Source organism: Lissotriton helveticus, chromosome 2_2, assembly GCF_964261635.1.
Source record: "Lissotriton helveticus chromosome 2_2, aLisHel1.1, whole genome shotgun sequence".
NCBI classification, from domain to species: Eukaryota; Metazoa; Chordata; class Amphibia; order Caudata; family Salamandridae; genus Lissotriton; species Lissotriton helveticus.
The window spans coordinates 84,079,028-84,095,240 of NC_136060.1; the positions used below are offsets into that span (position 1 = coordinate 84,079,028).

The following is a 16,213-nucleotide window of genomic DNA, read 5'->3' on the forward strand; positions in this document are numbered from 1 at the left end:
CCCTAATTCTAGCATCTTTTGGACCTCTGTCCAGATGAAGTCCCTGACATGGTCAAGCTGTCCGTAGATTTTATTCTTCACAAGCAGGCTGTCACCTGTGTCCAGACTGGGTGTCAGGGAGAACATGTGTCTCCACTGATTGAGGACTTGCCTGCAATCCATCTGCTGATGATCAGTGAGGCTGACTGCCAAGGCTACTCCATCTACTGATCCATCATCAGGGTTCTGAGAGAGGAGATCAGAGAGAGGATCGCTCTCTTCTTCCTGTCCCTCATCAGTTGCCATGAGCAACCCCATGTCAGTCCTGTCAACAAAAGGTTTCAGACAGTTCACATGAAGTACCCTACGGGGACTTCTTGGATAACCTAGGTCTACCAAGTAGGTGACCTCACCTTTTTGTTCAAGGATGGTGTGGGGTCCCCTCCAGTTATCTTGGAGAGCTGCTGGGGCCACAGGCTCCAACACCCACATGTTCTGTCCTGGCTGGTAAACAGCCAAGATAGCCTTTTGGTCATGCCAAGCTTTTTGAAGTTCTTAGCTGGCCTCCAGGTTTTTTCTGGCCTTCTACATGGACCCAGCCATGCATCAACGCAAGCCAAGAACATAGTACACAATGTCCTGGCTAAAAGGATTGAGAGGTTGCTCCCAACCTTCCTTCACTAGACTCAATGGACCACTAACTGGAGGCCCAAACAGAAGTTCAAATGTGCTGTAGCCAACCCCCTTCTGAGGAACCTCTCTGTAGGCAAAGAGAAGGCAGGGTAGTAAGATAGTCCATTTTCGCCTAAGCTTTTCTGGAAATTGTATGATCATACCCTTGAGGGTCCTGTTGAACCTTTCAACAAGCCAATTGCATTGTGGATGATAGGGTGTGATAAATGTATAGTTTACAGCACACTCTTTCCACATAGCAGGGATGTAACTTGACATGAAGTTGGCACCTCTGTCAGTGAATACCTCTTTAGGGAAGCCCACTTTGGGAAAGATTCCCAGGAGGGCCCTAGCCACTACAGGAGCTGTGGTGGTCCTAATGGGAATAGCTTCTGGGTACCTAGTGGCATGGTCCACCACCAGTAGTATGTAACTGTGTCCAGATGCAGTTGGAGGGTTTAAGGGACCAACAATGTCAATCCCTACCTTCTCAAAGGGAGCCCCAACCACTGGAAGTGGAGTTGAGGGGGCCTTTGTGGTGCTGCCTGACTTATCACTGGCTTGGCAAGTGGCACAGGAGCGACAAAACTCCTTGGTTTCTTCAGACATATGGGGCCAGTGAACGTATGGGACAGGTCTGTCCCAAGTCTGTCCCAAGTCTGTCCCAAGTCTGTCCCAAGTCTTGTTTTGCCCTAAGTGTACTGAAAGAGGAATATCAGGTGCTAGGGAGAGAAATAAAACCTTCTGGGTTATGACCAACCTTCTGGTGGTACCTGGCTTGGGGTCCCAACCCTCAGAGTATAAGAGTCCATCCTCCCAATAGACCCCATGGGACCCACTGATATTCCCTGCTCTCTCAGCAACAGCTTGCTGTCTGAGGGCTTCAAGAGAGGAGCAGGACTGCTGCCACACACTCAAATCTGCCCTGAAAGAGCCCCCTTCCCCAAAGAACTCTGCCCAAGTTACTCTCAAACAGTTCCTTAGCAGGGACTAAGATCGCACCAATCCGGAGACTGACCTTCACTGATAGTTAGTGAGGAGGGCAATTCCTTACCCTTCCTGCTCCTTCTCTTTGGAAGCACCTGGTCCATTTTTCCAGGGTCCAGTTCTTTTTCGGGGGTGAGCTTTTTGCCTGATCCCTGGTAACAACAAACACACTGGCAAAGATGTCCATCATCTCTGCATGATTCCAGAATTCCACTGCAGACCAGTCTGAAGTTTCTAGATCATTGCCCACCAAACAATCTACAGGTAGATCTGGAGATCAGCTGAGGCTCACAACTGACAAGGAATGGTCAGTCCTGACATTGCTAGCATTGGTGACTTGGTAAACTTGTCCACGTATGACCTGTTCACGGGACACAAGTTTCTCTATCACCATAATGACACTGGCCCCTGTATCCCTACAAGCCATTGCTTCTTTTCCATTGATTAAAGGCTGTTGTCTGTACTTGCCCAAGTTAGTGAGACTGACAAGTAACATGGCAAGATCCAAGGCACTATCACAGACTAACACAGCCAGAGCTGGTGTTCTGACTAAGTCAGAGCCCATCTCAGTGCCCAAGGTTAACCACATTACTCCCTTGTGTGCTGTACTACCATCTGCACTTGTGCTAGGGGGAGCAGGTGCCTTAGGGGCAGTGGTAGTAGAAGTAGTTTCCTTGGCCTTTGGAAAATTAGCATCTGTTAGACTTGGCATGCTTTCCCCTGATGTTTTGCCTCTACCTCTTGTATTTTTGATGCTGTGCTGGATATTGTTTTTGCTGGCTTGATGCTTTGGGCACTTTGCCACTGCTAAGTAGTGTCAAAGTGCAAGTGCTCCCTGTGTAAATTAATTCTCCCTGATTGGCATATTCAATGTTGTTGTAAATCCCTGAGTTGCCAGCGCCTGTAAATCAAATGCTACTAGTGGGCCTGCAGCACTGATTGTGTCATCCACATGAGTAGCTCTGAAAAGCTAACTAAGGACTACCACTGCAGTGCCTGTTTGCAGTTGTTAATGGTGATGTGTGCTTGGCAAATGCACCCAACTTTGCAGTAGTTTGTTTTCCTAACCATATTCGACGGTTAGTTGATTTTTGAAGTAAGTATAAATCTGTAGGGCTTCCCTTCCGTCCCCCCCTCTTTTTTTGCAATAAGATGGCTGAATTCAGCGGTCTAGCATACGATGATGCAGTGTACCAATCATTTCTTGATAATACTCCATGTATACTTGAGGGACTGAATAATTCACCTGTAGGTGGAGGAGATGAGTGGGGGAAAGTGCTCATTCTCAAGAAATCACACTCACCGTCCTCAATACATGGCACCATCATGGCTGTCTATTTCGACTGCTTGGCATAGATGCCGCATGGTTTCATTGTTGTTAGAGCAGGGTTTAATACCACCCACAGAAGACCCAGGCTCAGAGGATTTGCTGCAGCCCTAGAGTGAGACTTGGGCTGCAGCTATCATCAATGTATGGCTTATGGTCTAATCAAGATATGACAATGGAGAGATGACAGTTGAAGGTAGATCTCCTTTCACAATATCAGGCCTATGTCTATATATTTTCCATATATTTTGATATCGAGGAACTTACAAGGTGGACAGTATAAACAGCCGCTGGTTTGAACCTCGAGAACGATAGAACTATGGTTTCCGGGGTTTGCCATGTCATATAAACACCCTGGTCCACTCCCCCACTCACACTGCCGGGCACATATTAGATCCTATTTTTACCAACATTTTGGAAGCTAGTGCTGAGTCCCCTGAACCCATGGGTTGGACCGACCACTTCCTCGTCAAACTTATCATTACGGCAAAAAAACCGCCCGCTAAAGTTGCGGCTAACCCCTGCCACAAACGGCCATGGCACAAATTCTCTTCAGAAGACCTCATTAAAAACCTAGGAGAATTCCATCCCCCCGACGAGAACAGAGATATTAATACAGCTTATGCTGCTTTTAATGACTGGATCGTGACAGGGCTTGATGCCTTAATTCCGGCTAAATGGACAAAAACTCGCAGCTCCCCCACCAACCCATGGTACAATGAAACGCTCAAAACCTTACGGAAGGGTTGCAAGAAAGCTGATCGCGAATGGAGGAAAAACTACTTAGACAACGACAAAGCCCTTTACCTATCAAAACTACGCACGTATCACAAGGCAATACGCACCACCCGAGCTTCCTTTTACGCAAAGGAAATTAAACTAAGCACCAACCCCACCAAAACGATCTTTAAACTAGTTCAAAGCCTCCAAAAGGTCTCCAACACGGCCTCTGGCATTACCTCCTCGAAACAGTGCGAAGACCTTGCCACCTTTTTCATTGAGAAAGTGAGGAAAATTTATACTTCCTTTCCCCAAGATGAGCCTGTGCCCACCAACACCTCCAACTTTGCGGTGGACACGTCAAAACTGTCAAGAATACCTGACATATCCCTCGACGACCTTGCAAAACTGTGCAGACAGGTTAAGTCTGGTTCCCCCACAGACCCCATGAGACCAACTAAATTCTTGGACTCACTGGAATTCTTCCTTCCCTCGCTTTCCAGCCTACTCAATCTCTCCTTTTCCTCAGCTGTGGTTCCCACCTGCTGGAAATCTGCATGGGTTTCTCCCATTATTAAAAAACCCACATTAGATCCCACAAAACCAGAAAATTACAGACCATCTCGCTGCTCCCCTGGACGTCCAAATTGGCTGAAGCCCATGTTAACAAAGTGCTATCCCATCATATGCTGCAAAACCACGTCCTGGACCCTTCCCAAAACGGCTTCAGGCCAGGACACAGCACCGAGTCCGCCCTGTTGACCACCACAGAACACCTTCGGGGCGTCCTGGACGCTGGTCAAAGTGCCGCGCTGATCCTGTTGGATCTCAGCGCGGCCTTTGATACGGTCTCACACAACATCCTGTTGAATCGACTTGAGGCCATAGGGATCAACGAACTCGCCCTTGAGTGGTTCCGGTCCTTTCTAAAGGACAGGTCCTTTCAAGTTTCAGCCCCACCCTACATCTCCCAACCCCATCCCATCGAACAGGGAGTTCCCCAGGGATCGGCGCTTAGCCCATCCCTTTTCAATCTTTACGTCCAGCCTCTTGCAGCAGTGGCAAAAGAGTGGGACCTTACGCTTGTGTCGTATGCCGACGACACACAGCTGGTCATCACACTCTCTGAAGGCCCTTCTACCTCGGCCACTAATTTCAGGGATGGGCTAGCGGCAGTTGCACAGTGGATGACACGCAACTGCCTGCAGCTGAACGCCGGGAAAACGGAGGTGCTTCTCCTTGGCAAAAACCCTAGCTACTGGAGCGATCATTGGTGGCCCTCTTTGCTTGGTCCCACCCCCGTGCCAAAAAATGTTGTGAAGAACCTAGGTGTCTGGCTCGACTCCTCCCTCAACTTTCAGTCCCACACAAAGAAAGTGGCAGCTACGTGTGTGGGCCTAATGAGGAGTCTTAGCCCGATACTCGGTTTCTTCGACTCCAGAACCCGTCAACTTATCATCCAGTCCATGATTCTTGCCCGGCTGGACTATGCCAATGTGCTATTCTTGGGGGCAAATAAAGCAGAATTAGCACGGCTGCAGCGCATTCAGAACTCGGCTGCCAGAGCTGTGGTTGGCCTCCCACGCAGGTGCTCTGCCAGAGCTACCATCCGTAATCTGCACTGGCTGCCAATTGAATCCCGAATCCATTTCAAAACCCTTACCACTGCATTCAAAATTCTTAACTCAGACTGCCCTGAACTCCTACGCCCGCTCCTTGTACCCTACACTCCTCAGCGTACCTTACGCTCACTGGGACAACACCTTGTGACGGTCCCCCGTTCCAGGCTTTGTAGAATGGGTGGACGTTCCTTCAAAGTCTTGGGGGCAAGACTTTGGAACTCCCTGCCTCTACATATCCGCACTCTAACCAACTTGACTGCCTTTCGAAAAGAACTAAAAACTCATCTCTTTTCCCTTATCTAGTCTTCTGTTGGCTATCCCCCCCATCCCCTCAGGTACTGGTTAGGTCAGCGCCGGGACGCTCCGTTGCTGGGGCAGCTGTTTGCGCTTTAACAATTGGATAACATAACATAACATAACATATTGTAGTCCTACACAATATGTTGGTATAACATGGCACATTTCCTCACAGGTGCAGGAAGAATAAAACTAAACAAAAGAGCAAAATGAGGATTAGCTCTAGACATAGTTTCATTGATGGGCATGCCGTGAAGGGCGAGTGTGCACTTAGGTCTAATCGGTCATTAAAGGATGGACTTTACTGATGGAACTATAATTTTGATTATGATTATGCCCTTCTGCAGTTCCCAGGCGACCAGGCAGAATAAAATGAATAACAGTGCAAAATGAATATGAGCTCTAGACATAGTATCCTTTATGGGCAAGCCGTGAAGGAGAAGTGGGCACATAGGTTTAATCCATAACAAAAGGAAGCAGCTGACTGATCGAACTACCATTTTGACTCTGATGACAGCATGTAGTTACTAGGTGGCAAGAGCGTCACACTTTAGTCTACTCAAGAAGCGGCACTCTAACCTATCAACCGAGGGTGTATAGACTAATGGAACTACAGGCCTCATGACGATGACATCAATTGGTAGATTGAGTTTCGTTGACGCATCGAAATGTGCTGGGTTGTTGTTAATGAGCATCAGATGTGGCCAGAAGTACTACTTAAGTGGGTTTCCGGTACCAATCGTTACCTCCATCCCTGACTCTGATCACGCCGGAGGCAACGACGGACAGGTAGGAGAACTTCCCTCGCTCTTAGTCTCCTCAGTTACTTGAGCAGAAATGTATCTTGCTTTTTGAATCTAGCTTGTTTTTTGAGTTTATCCTGGTTTTTTGTTCTCCACTGTTCTTGTCTCACACTGGGGCATTGTTAAATGACGTTTTAAACAGCTGGAGTCTAAAGAGATTTTGTTTGGTTAAGTTAGGCTAAGATAGTTTTCTCTGCATGATGATGTTTATAGGTCTCTGGCAGTACATGATCTAAACAGTACAATCGTCTAATTTTGAGCATGAGAGAGACTGTTGCAGAGTAAGATACCAAGCTAGACTTTTGTTTTGAAAGGGTTTTACAAGGTAGGGTTGTCTCTGCAGAACGATGGTGTGTATTTTTCAAACACAGTAATTCAATACGATTTAGACAGAAGTGAGGAGGCGTAGTACGAGTTTAGCTACTGACTGCAGTTAGGACCAGCTTTCGATCACCCTCTCATTCTTTTCTGTTTCTCAGTGCGGGGCCTTGCATTCCTGAGTAAGGTTCCAGGTGAGGTGAGGTCAAGTCCCCGATCAATACGGGTAAGCAAATATGCATATATGCTTATTAGGACTATTAGACAACTAGCTGGAAAGTCAAGGATAACCAAGAAAGGAGAGGCCTGTTGGTTTTTGTACAAGAGAACTAATCGGGAGTATTGGTGGGTTTTTTGTTTTGTTCTATTCAGGTGCCATCTGCATCCCTTGAGGCGGAGAATCTGATAAGGAAAGGTTGTATTGATTCCAACCTTTCTAGTGGTGATATTCATTATTATAAATATATTTTTACTTTTGACACTTTAGAGGTTTTCTAGTGGTGTTGTGATGCAGTAGCAAACTTTGACGAAAATAGGTCCTGAAGAAAGCCTTGGGCATTTTTACCAATATGGCTTTATAGCTAGCAGTTATTTTGTAAACACTGCTTTTCGCACTGGTTTTATCTAGACTGTGAGGGGATATTTGGAATAAAATGTGTTTTTCTCCTAATAACTCTATTTTAAATATTGCACTCACTATTTCATGCACAGCACGAGTTCAGCGTGATCACGGATTAAAACAGCATAATATCTGCATCTGCTTGTTCACTGTGTCTGGCCCTCTCTTGTTGACCCAAGTGAGAGAGCCTTTCCAAAGGAGATAGTCTCTATGATCAAGGGGCATATCATTCAACTGGGTGGATGACCAGATGATAATACTGATCACAGAGACAATTGATGGGAATCCAAGCTCTGCTCAAGGGTCCCTTGTTTTTCACAATACTCCAGTTCTTTCACTTTTCTTCTTTCTGTTCTTTGGCATTTGGTGGCATTTTTTCGAGACCCCCAGTTTGTTGTGTTATTAAAGTGCACCCACTTACCAGGCCCTAACCCTCCCTTTTTCTACATGTAAGGCACCCCTATAGTAGGCCTAAAGTACCTCCCTGGGCAGGGTGCAGTGTATGTGAAAGGTAGGAAATGTACTGGTGTGTGTGACATGTCCTGATAGTGAAATACTGCCAATTTGTTTTTCACTATTGAAAGGCTAACTTCCTCCATAGGATAGAATGGGAGTTTATTTATAACATATTATAAATATCACTTCCCATTGGGACAAGATAGAGAAAAAAAGTTTAGGCTCTCTGAACTCAGAATTTAATAACACATCTTTTAGTAAAGATTTTTTTTAAATTCTGTGTTTGAAAATGCCACTTTTAGAAAGTTTGGTATTTTCTTGTTTAACCCCTTCGGTGCTCACGACGGCCGGGAGCCGTCATGAGTCACAGTGGGGCTGTGCTCATGACGGCTCTCGGCCGTCGTGACACCCACCCACGGGGGAAGCACAGGCCCTCCCCCTGTGGGACATCGATCACCATGCCTGCATTGGGGAAGGCAGGGGAAGCCTATCCCCTGCCTCCCCCGCACCCCTTCCACGTCATTGAGGGTTTCCCTTTGTTTACTGACACGCTGGAAGCCATTTGCTTCCAGGGCATTGAGAAACAAAGAGGTGAGTTTCTCGCCGTGGAGGGTGGGGTGTATTTTTAAAAAGGCATCGGAAGAAAGGAAAGGGTTTTCCTTTCCTCCGATGTCTTTTTAAAAAGCATTTCTGCTGCACGATCGCGCCTGGAGCGGCCCCTTGGGCAAGGGTCGCCCCCTTGGAGTAGAAATGTATGCAGTTGGGTCTGCCCCCCTTGGGGGGGGCAGATCGTTATTATTTTATATTAAAAAAAAGGTGGGAGGGCCACCAGGTTTTTTTTTTTTAAATGCACTGTTTGTGTCGGGGAACGGGTCCTTGGGCAGGGGTCGCTCCACTTGGGGGAGCAATTAGCTTAGGTGGGCCTGCCCCCCTGTGCCCACTAGGACAACAGGGATTTTTTTAAATTAAATTATGCTTTTGGGGAGCGGCCCTTTAGGCAAGAGTTGCTCCCCTTTGGGGATCATTTATTTTGGTAATTTCTGCCCCCTTTGGGGGCAGATCGGCCTCGTGAGTCTAGACCCATCCACCCCCAAGGGGGACAGAAGCCATTAGACACCAGGGATTGTGTTGGGCAAGGGTCGCTTCCCTCGGGGGAACAATATGTTTTTGGGGAGCGGCCCCTTCGGCAAGGGCTGCTCCCCTTTGGGGAACATTTATTTGGGCCATTTCTGACCCCTTGGAAGGGCAGATTGATCCAAATAAACAATTAATTTTATTGTATGCCCATTATGCCAATAGGGATTGTTTTTGTGCTGTTGGGAGCGGCCCCTTGGGCAAGGGTCGCTTTCCTTTATCGGGTATTTATTGTAGTCATTTCTGCCTCTTTGGGGGCAGATCGGCCATATGCGTTCAGGCCCATCTGTCCCTAAGGGGCAGAAGCCAGTAGACACCACAGCTTTTTAAATGTTGGGGAGTGACTTCTTGGGCAAGGGTCCCTTCCCCTTTATGAGGGTGAATTTTTTGGCTGTTTCTGCTCCCTGTGGGGGCAGAATGGCCTTATTCTTTTAGGCCCACCTACCACCTTTGCTTGGCTGGTGGATAGTATGTGGACTAGTGCATTATTTGCATTTGTGATTGTAATGTTTGATTTCTACTGTTAATTCTAGTGTAAAGCTTTTGATTCCTGTTTGCAGTTTCGGCAGTGGTTGTTCAGCAGTTTTGCGTGGTTGCATTTTTTTGGTAAGAAAAACTTTTTTGTTGTATTTACTCCAAATGAGTAAGTGGTGTCATAATGGCAGCATATTTAGTTAGTGTATTGAGCAAGAAATTCTTTGCAATGTGTTTTTCTTTGTCTTATGTGTAATTTTCCTTTCTTTTTTTTTTAGTGGGATATGGTTGATCCTTACTGTGTCTGTGCAGAGTAGGTGGTGGTGAGTCTATCTGCTTCTGTCAAGTGAGTGGTATTGTTTTGGAGTATATAGGTGTTGCTGATAAAGACACATTTTGTCTATTACTTATTTTATAAAGTGTTTGTTGTTGTTGACTTGTTTGATAAGTTACCTTTATTAGTAAGGATAATGGCTAGCTGTGGAATGACTGCTCAGCAGGTGGTTGGAATGCTTCTTAAATCGACCTCTGAGCAGGATTATGAGATTGACAGTGCGTCTGAGGGAGAGGAGGGAGGGGAAGATTCAGGTAGTGAGTTTTCCTTCCACATGGAATCATCGGATGATGAGGAAACTCTCAGTGCGGATGAAGGTACTCTCAGTGCGGATGAAGTGCCTGTTTTACAGGGGGACACTGATGTGCCGATGGTGCTGCAAGAGACATTGGTATTCCAGCCTGAGGCTACAGGCTTCCTACTGGAAGTGCTGAACTAATAGTTGATCCAAACATGGTGCAGCGGGTGTTGCCTGCCTTTATTGTGGATGCAGGGTGTAGAGTGGATTGTGAATTTTATTTGCCTATACAGTTCTTTCAGTTGTTTATGGATGATGTATTTTTTGGCTGAGATTGTTGAGCAGACTAATTTGTATGCTGAACAGTTTTTCAGGGACCACAGTGCCACACTTAAGCCCCACCCTAGAGCTACCCGGTGTACTTCGACAAATCTAGATGAGATGAAGAAGTTTTTGGGTTTGACTTTATTGATGGGTTTTTGATAAGGAAGCCGTCCATCGCTTTATATTGGTCTACCAGTCCCTTGATGGCAACGGCCATATTGCCGGTGATTATGACCCGTGATCGGTATTTACTTTTGCTTTGGATGCTGCATTTTGTTAATAATACTTTGGCTTTGCCACAAGATCACCCTGACTGTGACCGTCTTTTTAAGATTCGACCTGTTCTTGATCACTTTGTAGATCGATTTTCAGAGATCTATACTCCAGGGAAAGAAATATCTATTGATGAGTCTTTGGTCCTGTTCAAGGGCAGTTTGGTTTTTAGGCAGTACATCCCTAGCAAGAGGGCACGTTATGGAATTAAACTGTATATGTTGTCTGAGAGTAGGACAGGATATGTTTTTAATTTCCGTGTATACACTGGTAGGGATTCCATTGACTCCCCAGGTTGTCCGTCCACTTTTGGAGTTTCAGAGAAAATTGTGTGGGATCTTGCTAGATGACTGTTTAACAGTAGCTTGATAACTTCTACACTGCTGTGCAATTATTTAAGGAATTGTTTAAAGTGGACACTTTTGCTTGATGATGTGCGTTGACTGGAGATTGGCTGGCAGTGTGCGTGGACTGGTGCTTGACTGGCGGTGTGTGTGGACTGGCACTTGGATGGCAGTGTGCGTGAGCTGGTGCTTGGCTGGCGGTGTGCGTGGACTGCTGTTTGGCTGGCGGTGTGCGTGTACTGGCGCTTGGCTGGCGGTGAGTGGACTGGTGCTTGGCTGGCAGTGTGTGTGGATGGGCGCTTGGGTAGCGGTGCACATGGACTGGTGCTTGGCTGGCAGTGTGCGTGGACTGCTTCTTGACTGGCGCTTGGCAGACGGTGTGCATGGATTGTCACTTGGCTGGTGGTGTGCTTTGACTGGCACTTGGCTGGCGGTGTGTTTGAACTCATGCTTGGCTGGTGGTGTGCTTGGACTGGCGCTTGGCTGGTGGTGTACGTGGGCTGGCGCTTGGCTGGCAGTGTGTGAGTAGAGACTAGCTGCTGGTCACTCCACACACTGCTAGCCAAACGCCACTCCACGCAATCCGTGAGCTGGTTTGGTTGCTATGTCAGGAATGTGAGCATGTGAAAGTGATGGGCCCTTGAATGGCGCTGTCTGCTGGTGTGAGTGTTGTAATGTGCTGGGCCCGCGGCTGGCGGTGTGAATGGTTTTGTATGTGTCACACATATGAAAGGTGTATGAATGGACTGTAAAGAGGTTGGTACCTTGTCGTGGCTTTACAGCTCACAAGCTGTGAGTCAGTGGTTCAGTTTCTTGTCCTTTCAATTATTAACAGTGCATTTCTTTTTTGTGAAATCTCTGGTTAATACAGCTACATATACTGAACCATTGCTTACCCTTGTGCCAAATCCAACCAGTATGTATGTGTGCTGGAAGAAAAGGTGATTGTGTAGAACTTTTTTTCTGTTTTTGACAAGAAGAGTGTACCTTGTCCCTTTTTGTGAATGTTGTAATGTGTTGGTTTTGTCCCTGGTGGTGTGAACGGTCTTGTGTGTATCATGTAGGAAAGGTGTGTGAATGGCCTGTAAAGCGGTAGGTGCCTTGACGTGGCTTTACAGCTCACCAGCTGCGAGTCATTGGTTCAGTATTTGTCCTTTTAATTATTGACAGTGCATTTTATTTTTTTGAAATCTCTTGTTAATAACATTTTATATAATGAACTATCACTGGCCCTCGTGCCAAATCCAACCAGTATGTGTGTGTGCTTGAGGAATAGATGGCTGTGCAGTACTCTTTGTCTTTTTAGTCTCTCTGCCAAGGTGTACCTTTCATCCAAGAATAGCCTACCAACTGTACATTTTGTCGTGACCTAAACACCTATGGGAGTACATGGTGATATCTCTTTTGTGGATGCCAACAAGTTATCTTACCCACAATGTCCTGCAAACCTCAAAATGTGACTGTGACACCAAATTTCCAACCCCCCTGCATTTCTCAAAGTATCCTAATAGAAATGGTACCTCACTTGTTTGGGTGGGCCAAGTAACCACGGCAGGGAAGGGCCCAAAACCTATTGATGCGACATCAAAATAACCTATCACAAACCAACCTGGTTTTGCAAGGGGCGTCCCATGAGTTTTTGGCTCGGGGTTCTGTCGCCATCTAGGGAAACCCACCAAACCCACACATTTCTGGAAAGTAGACACCCGTGGGAGTCCAGTGAAGTATGGCTTGCGTGGGTCCCCCAAAATTCTCCTACCCAGAATCCCCTGCAAACCTCAAATTTCTGTGTGGGAAAGTTCTGGAATCTGCGTGGATCCACAAACTTCCTCCCACCCAGCGTTCCTCCAGGTCTCCCAATAAAAGTGGTACCTCACTTGGGTGGTTGGGTCAAGGACCCGTGACAGACAAGGGCCCAAAACCTATTGATGCATCATCAAAATTACCTATCACAAACCAACCTGGTTTTGCAAGGGGGTCCCATGAGTTTTTGGCCCTGGGCTCGGTGGCCATATAGGTATACCTACCAAACCCAAACATTTCTGAAAACTAGACACCTGGGGGAGTCAAGTCAGGTATGGCTTGCGTGGGTCCCTTAAGATTCTCCTACCCAGAATCCCCTGCAAACCTCAAATTTTGCTGAAAAAAATAACTTTTTTCTCAAATTTCTGTGTGGGAAAGTTCCTCGAATTTGAGTGGATCCACAAATTTCCTCCCACCCAGCATTCCCCCAGGTCTCTCGATAAAAATGGTACCCCATTGGGTGGGTAGGTCAAGGACCCGTGACAGGCAAGGGCCCAAAACCTATTGAGGCAATATCAAAATTACCTATCACAAGCCAACCTGGTTTTGCAAGGGGGGTCCCATGAGTTTTTGGCCCAAGGCTTGGCGGCCATCTAGGGAAACCTACCAAACCCACACATTTCTGAAAACTAGACACCCAGGGGAGTCAAGCGACGCAACATACTACTACCCAGAATCCCCTGCAAACCTCTAATTTCGCTGAAGAAAACACATTTTCCCCACATTTCTGTGGTGGAAAGTTATGGAATTTGGGTGGATCCACAAATTTCCCACCCAGCGTTCGCCTATGTATCCCAATAAAAATGGTACCTCACTTGTGTGGGTAGGCATAGTGGCTGCGACTTCAAAATTACCTATAAGAAAAGTACCTACTTTTGGAGTGGCACCTGAGATTTGGACCCCAGCATTGGCAGTCATCTTGGGAAAGTACCAAACCAAAAGATTTCTGAAAATTAAACACCTGGGGGAGTCCAATGAGGCATGGCTTGTGTGGATCCCCCAACGTTTTCCTAGCCAGAATTCCATGCAAACCACAAATTTAGCTGAAAAAAACACATTTTCCACATATTTTTGTGTGGAATCACCGTGCCGGCACGAATTTCCTACCCCAATAATCTTGTGGATCCACGCAGTTTCCAGAACTTTACACCAGAAAAATGTGGGGAAAATTGTTTTTTGACAATTTTTTAGGTTTGCAAGGGATTCTGGGTAACGGAACCTGGTGAGAGGCAGTCAAGTCACGCCATCCTGGATTTCCCTTGTCGCCTAATTTTGAAAAATATGTAGGTTTGCTAGGTTTCCCTAGGTGCCGACAGAGCTAGGGTTAAAAAACTACAACTAGGTACTTTGCCCAAAAATGGTAATTTTTTACTGTAACATTGAGGTGTGTCCAGGGTCCGTTTTGTGCCTTTTCCTGTACCGGGCACTAAGACGACCAACACAAGTGAGGTACCATTTTTCTCAGAAGACTTTGGGGAACGCGGGGTGGGTGGACATTTGTGGATCCAAGCAAATTCCAGAACTTTCCACCAGAGAAATGTGGGGAAAATGTGTTTTTTTTTTTACAATGTGTTAGGTTTGGAAGAGATTCTGGGTAACAGAACTTGGTGAGAGGCAGTCAGGTCACCCCATCCTGGATTCCCCTGGGTGTCTACTTTTCAAAAATGTATAGGTTTGCTAGGTTTCATTAGGTGCTGTGGTTCAAAAACTACAGCTAGGTACTTTGCCAAAAAAGGGTCATTTCTCACTGCGAAATTGAGGTGTGTCCACGTTGTGTTTTACGCCTTTTCTTGTCACGGACACTAGGCCGACCCACACAAGTGAGGTACCATATTTCTCAGAAGACTTTAGGGAATGCGGGATGTGGGGAAATTTGTGGATCCACATAGATTCCAGAACTTTCCACGACAGAAATGTGGGGAAAATGTGTTTTTTGACAAATGTTTAGGTTTGCAACGGATTCTGGGTAACATAATCTTTTGGGAGGCAGTTAAGTCACCCCATCCTGGATTCCCCAGAATGTCTAGTTTTAAAAAATATAGAGATTGCTAGGTTTCCCTAGGTGCCGACAGAGCTATATTTTAAAAACTACAGCTATCACTTTGCCAAAAAAGGGTAGTTTTTCACTGCGAAATTGAGGTGTGTCCACGTTGCGTTTTGCGCGATTAACTGTTGTGGGCACTAAGCCGACCCACACAAGTGAGGTACCATTTTTCTCAGAAACCTTTGGGAAGCGCGGGGTGGGTGGAAATTTGTGGATCCACGCAGATTCCTGAACTTTCCACCAAAGAAATGTCAGAAAAATGTGGGTTTTTTGACACTTTTTTAGGTTTGTAAGGGATTCTGGGTAACAGAACCTGGTGGAAGGCAGTCAAGTCACCCCATCCTGGATTCCCGTGGGTGTGTACTTTTAAAAAATGGATAGGTTTGCTAGGTTTCATTAGGTGCCGGCAGAGCTATGATTAAAAAACTACAGCTAGGCACTTTGCCAAAAAAGGATCATTTTTCACTGCAAAATTGAGGTGTGTCCACGTTGCGTTTTGCGCTGTTTCCTGTCGCGGGCACTAGGCAGACCTACACAAGTGAAGTGCCATTTTTCTCAGAAGACTTTGGGGAACGCGGGGTGTGTAGAAATTTGTGGATCCACGCAGATTCCAGAACTTTCCACCACAGAAATGTTGGGAAAATTTGTTTTTTTAACTATTCTTTAGGTTTGCAAATGATTCTGGGTAACAGAACCTAGTGGGAACCAGTCAAGTCACCCCATCCTAGATTCCCCTGGGTGTCTCGTTTTAAAAAATGCATAGGTTTTCTAGGTTTCCCTAGGTGCCAGCAGAGCTTTGGTTCGAAAACTACAGCTAGACACTTTGCCAAAAAAAGGGTCATTTTGAAATTGAGGTGTGTCCAAGTTGCATTTTGAGCCATTTCCTGTCGCGAGCACTTCCCCAACCCACACAAGTGAGGTACCATTTTTCTCGGAAGACTTTTGGGAAGGAGGGGTGGGTAGAAATGTCTTTTTTTTTTACAAATCTTTAGGTTTGCAAGGGATTTGGGGTAAGCAGAACCTGGTGGGAGGCAGTCAAGTCACCCCATCCTGGATTCATAAGGGTGTCTAGTTTTAAAAAAATGTAGAGGGTTGCTAGCTTTCCCTAGGTGCCGGCAGAGCTATGGTTAAAAAACTACAGCTTTGCATTTTTGGTCAAAAAAGGGTAATTTTTCAGTTCGAAATTGAGGTGTGTCCACGTTGCGTTTTGCGCTGTTTCCTGTACCGGGCACTAGGCCAAACCACACAAGTGAGGTACCATTTTTCTCGGAAGACTTTGGGGAACGCAGGGTCAGTAGAAATTTGTGGATCCATGCAGATTCCAGAACTTTCCACCACAGAGATATGGGGAAAATGTGTTTTTTTGACAATTGTTTAGGTTTGCAATGGATTTTAGGTAACAGAACCTGGTGGGAGACAGTACAGTCAATGATCCCGGATTCCCC

General features: G+C 46.2%; 1 long non-coding RNA gene across 2 annotated transcripts in view; it reads left to right on the top strand.

Moving 5' to 3' along the window:
• LOC144821739 (uncharacterized) overlaps nucleotides 1–16,213 on the top strand; it is a 511,371-nt gene that overhangs the window by 401,428 nt on the left and 93,730 nt on the right. The window contains exon 5 of one of the 2 annotated variants that reach the window (XR_013608415.1): nucleotides 9,687–9,716. The exons of the other annotated variant lie outside the window; for it this stretch is intronic. This is a non-coding gene — a long non-coding RNA (uncharacterized LOC144821739). Of the gene's footprint in view, nucleotides 1–9,686; nucleotides 9,717–16,213 lie in introns of those variants that run through there. 2 annotated transcript variants of the gene reach the window in all.